Here is a 5,192-nt window from a genome sequence, read left to right on the forward strand (position 1 = left end):
GGGCATGTGAGGCGTCTGGGGTAAACCATGGAAAGCTGTGTAGGTATGTATATTTGCGTGTGTGGACGTATGTATATACATGTGTATGGGGGTGGGTTGGGCCATTTCTTTCGTCTGTTTCCTTGCGCTACCTCGCAAACGCGGGAGACAGCGACAAAGCAAAAAAAAAAAAAAAAATATATATATATATATATATATATATATATATATATATATATATATATATATATATATATATATATATATATAATCAATGTAAGATGCCATTACTCTTGACGTTACCTACTACTAAATGTCTGAGCAGCTGATGCTACTTAAGGATACAGTCAACATTTACTCCTTGTTGATGTTGTACACAGGAACATTTACTCCTTGTTGATGTTGTACACAGGAACATTTACTCCTTGTTGATGTTGTACACAGGAACATTTACTCCTTGTTGATGTTGTACACAGGAACATTTACTCCTTGTTGATGTTGTACACAGGAACATTTACTCCTTGTTGATGTTGTACACAGGAACATTTACTCCTTGTTGATGTTGTACACAGGAACATTTACTCCTTGTTGATGTTGTACACAGGAACATTTACTCCTTGTTGATGTTGTACACAGGAACATTTACTCCTTGTTGATGTTGTACACAGGAACATTTACTCCTTGTTGATGTTGTACACAGGAACATTTACTCCTTGTTGATGTTGTACACAGGAACATTTACTCCTTGTTGATGTTGTACACAGGAACATTTACTCCTTGTTGATGTTGTACACAGGAACATTTAAGCATAACTATGCACATAATGTTTACTGGATGTGTCTAACGTGGATAATGTCTCACATTGTCATTCCCAGTTATTATAACCATATAAGTTATATTCATATGGAACATGTTAATGACAACCGGCAGGAGATGTTGTATATACTACATGGCAGCAACCATTGTGGCATGCAGGGCTCATGTGAGCCTGCTCCTCTACCATGACCCCAAACTTACCTCCCACGTGTCTTGTTGTCAGGATCAGTAGTTTTCAAGAACTTTTTCTGAGCGATAGTACATTACTGTTGTATCCACCAACATTATATATATTCAATTAGACATTTGCTGTAGTTTCAATGTTTGATGCGTGGAATGACTTTACATACACATTATCACTATCATGCAGGCAAAAGTAAAACTTCTTACCCACACCAGGTCTTCTGTCTAACGACAGCAGGGAAAAGTAGGTAATAGGTGAAGACACAGGCCATGTACCACGTCAGTGGAGGACCAGCTACGGCAGCCTTCGTGGCTCAGGAGAGAATGTTCGTGAGCAGTGTTGGGAGGAGACCATATACTGTTCACCAGCCTTACGTATACAAGAGGTGTGGGGGCGGGTCGTCAACACAGCTCAGTAAGACAACAACAGTGGCAGTTAATTGTCAGAAGCGTTTCAAGTGAGCAGTTGCAAGATGAGGCAATGGTGGTCAGGAAGGCTGTTCCTTGTAGCTCGCTAGTTAGCCGAGAGGTGAGTGTAGACACTGTATAATGTTATGATGAAGTATGGAGTAGATAGATATTGTGTTTCACTGCCAACTTATCTGAGATTCAAGCTATGTCAGGAGGGACGCATTGCAGTAGATAGTTTACAACTTGAAGGGAAAACAGATGATTGGCATCCAGTTATTTACGAAATGTCTTTTTAGAAGAAATAAACAGTTTACCCAGACGAAATGTTGTACACATATATTGTGATAGATTCGTGTTAGGTAACGGTCAAGCGGGTTGTGGTGGTTTTTATAAGGGAATATTTTATCAATCAATGTTATGCAGATGTAACAGTTTGTAAAAGAATTAGTAAGAACACCTCGTCCACGCTGACTGAACTTCATGCAGTTAGTGAAGGACTTCAGGTTGCTATAGACATGTGTAAACATGTATGTTATTGTTGACAGTAGAAGTGCACTTGAAGCCTTACAGTGTAAACATCCAAGTAACTTTCATATTGTTAATATCTATAAACAACTGGTCATAGAAATGTAAGAAATGGAATGTACTGTGCAGTTTGTATGGATTCCATCATACGTGGGGATTCAGTTGAATGAAATGGCTGACAAATTGGCCAAGAAAGCTGCAGAAAAGCTTCATAGAGATATCATAAGTAACGAAAGTATAAGAACATAAAGAAGGAAATGGAAAGAAAAAGAAAAGAATGGGAACATGCAAGAAGAGAAGTGATAACCAAAGGCAGTGAGAGTTTACATCATTAATTGTATGTGTTACAAATCACCAATGTAACTTACGGCACTAACTTACCATCTGTTGATACTGCCATAATGAGACTAAGGTTGGCATATTATTGGCAGATAAGTGGAGGGCTGGGTCAATCTTGCCAACTATGAGGGATGCACATACACTCTGGCATTATGGATTACAATGTGGACAAATCCAACTATATAGGAAGAGTGAGATCACTTCTCTATAAGAACAAATTTGTTGATCAATTAATAATAGAAAGATTAAAATGATCCTTACAATATACAAACATTTTGCCCCAAGGGTATGACTTTATTATCATCCAAGACTACATTATCTTTACATGTCAAAAGTACTTGTATTCTAATTATATTACTGTAGATAATGCAATGTAATTCTTGTAGTGTACCATTGTTAAGACATTTACAACTTTTGTAAGCCCAAAAAGGGATGACAAAGATGAGGGTGAGGTAGTACACTACCCTGTCATTTTGTTGTACATATCATCAATAAAATATCTCAGTTTTAGTTTCAATTTCAACCATAGTACTTAAGGATATATTTGTTTCATTCTAATCGTAGTTATGATTATATACTTGTCGGAAAACGTTTTACCTCGAATGAGGCGAAGTACTTTATCTTAACAGGATTATCAACATGTGGAATGATATACCAAGTAGAGTAGATGAAAGATGTTTGAGAATAGACTCGATAGATATTTCGCCTATGATTTTCGACTAATATTGTTTGCGTCTCCTTAGTTACATATACAGTTTACAGGTTATTCTATCTGAAACATGTGTATGTGTGTCTCCTCCTACCCAACTGATCTATGACCTGATCTCTTCCATCATTACAGGCAGCTTCGTAAGGTGCCAGTGTTATGATGTTGTATGAATTCCTTTGTATATTCCTTTATACGTAATCTGAAATCTGACTTGAATTAGGTTGACATAATTTGGAGAGGAATCTATCTAACGTCAACGAATATTCGAAAATATTCTAAGTTTATATTTTCTCTAATATATGTTTCATATTTTTTCTAACAAAAAGACAGCTTCATTTTTCTAATAATTCCTATAAAGTTACAATATTTTGAACCACGAGTTTGGTGAATGTTTAGGGAGTAGAAGGTAATGACTCAATAGATTAGCTCAGTTTATGATAAAGACAAGTGGTGACATTATCACAATAGGACAAACACGAACACCTTTGATATAGTTCGAGTAACTCTTAAGTAGTTCATATAATATCAAGGAAAAAAAAAACTTTTTCTCTATTTTTTTCAGTTTGCTTTTAGAACTCAATCTTAAATTTGACGCCGCTGTATGACACTCTGCTGAAGTTCTTCGTTTGAAAAGGTTAACGATGACTTTTTCTCCTTTTGTGACATCCCGGGAAACATCTTGGTGCCCCAAATGATGTGTGTCACCTGGTACGTCCGGCCGGTGGTGGCAAGATTTGGCTGGAGTCAAGAACAAATACCTAACTAAAGCTGTTTACCCAGGCCACCTCCCCTGCCTGCCTGCCCGACCACACCTGGGAAACATAAGCAACAGGTGAAGACACACACCCTGTACCACCTCACTGGCTACGGTGGCAGCCTTCCTCACTCAGGTAAGAGTCGTCGTGACCGGTGTTGGGAGGAGACCGTCTACTGTTGACCAGCCTTACGTATACAGGAGGTGTGGGGTGGGTGGGTGTCGGGTGGTCAACACACAATGTTCTCGGGATCGTCAGAAGGAGGAGGAGGGTTCCTGGTAGTTAGTGGAGAGTTCAACGTGCCGGAGCTCAGTGCTGTCTGTAGTTTGTCGTGTGTAAAGGCTGGATCATCTTCTGTCATGAGAAACAATGTTTGTAAGTTACTGTATACAATTGTTATCCGTTGCTGAATCATCATGAAACCTGGATACATAATCATGTATTCTGAATATGATCAAATTGATCATCTGTTGTGAGAGTCACCAGGTCTGCGCTTGACATGTCTTACGACAACATGTTCTCAGAAACTATTATTTTCTGTACAGTTATGTTATTGTTATGTTCACCAAGTCTTCTCTTAGCAGTTATGATTTGTGTCACATTAGCTAGGTCTTCACCTGACAATTTTGTTGTTGTTGTTGTTGTTGTTGTTGTTCTTCTTCTTCTTCTTCTTCTTCTTCTTCTTCTTCTTCTTCTTCTTCTTCTTCTTCTATTACGGGTCCTCGCTTCTACACAGTCGTTCTCTGATCTTGCCTAACAGGTCATTTCTTGTTTACAGATTCGTCAGGTCCTTGCCTGGCTCGGGCCCTTATCATACGGCCTCTGTAACACGTAAGTATGTTTTATTATCTCTGAATTTACAGCTGTCAACAAGTAAAGTTCGTTAAACCAGAATGTGTACCGTACGGAAAAGCAAACAAATAACACAATTTGCAAGATGATAACAGTCGATATTAGCCATCAGCAGGTAAGGTCATCAAGCCGCACCATACATACGTCAGACAGTAACATCAGTTGTATAACAGGATGTATATATGTTGTTGGATTTAAGGGCTATCACCTAAAGGTCATGAAGCCAGAATGTGAACCATAACCACTTACGAGTGGAGTCCGGTAACACCTTTCATAGCATTATGTCTCAAACAGAATACAGTAGTCAGTTTCATATAAGTATTCTGCACTTCAACTGATTAATGCTATGATAAGGATGAAGAGAATTACAAACAATGAATACTCATTGTAAGGATCACATCAAGGATGAAACATATATAACTAGAAGTGTTGAGGAAACAAAGATGGTGAAATACCTTGACCCGCCCGGGATCACTAGCACCTGTGGCAATGGACACACCTTTGTAATGCTTGATCACTTACAACTGATCAACTTTATTACGAAAGTGTTAGGTATCGTCCCTCAGAAGAATGTTTTACAAATATCTATAGAAGACGTATCTGTGTTAGATAGACGCCATTTC

This window comes from Panulirus ornatus, chromosome 70 (genome assembly GCF_036320965.1).
Source record: "Panulirus ornatus isolate Po-2019 chromosome 70, ASM3632096v1, whole genome shotgun sequence".
In the NCBI taxonomy this organism is placed as follows: Eukaryota; Metazoa; Arthropoda; class Malacostraca; order Decapoda; family Palinuridae; genus Panulirus; species Panulirus ornatus.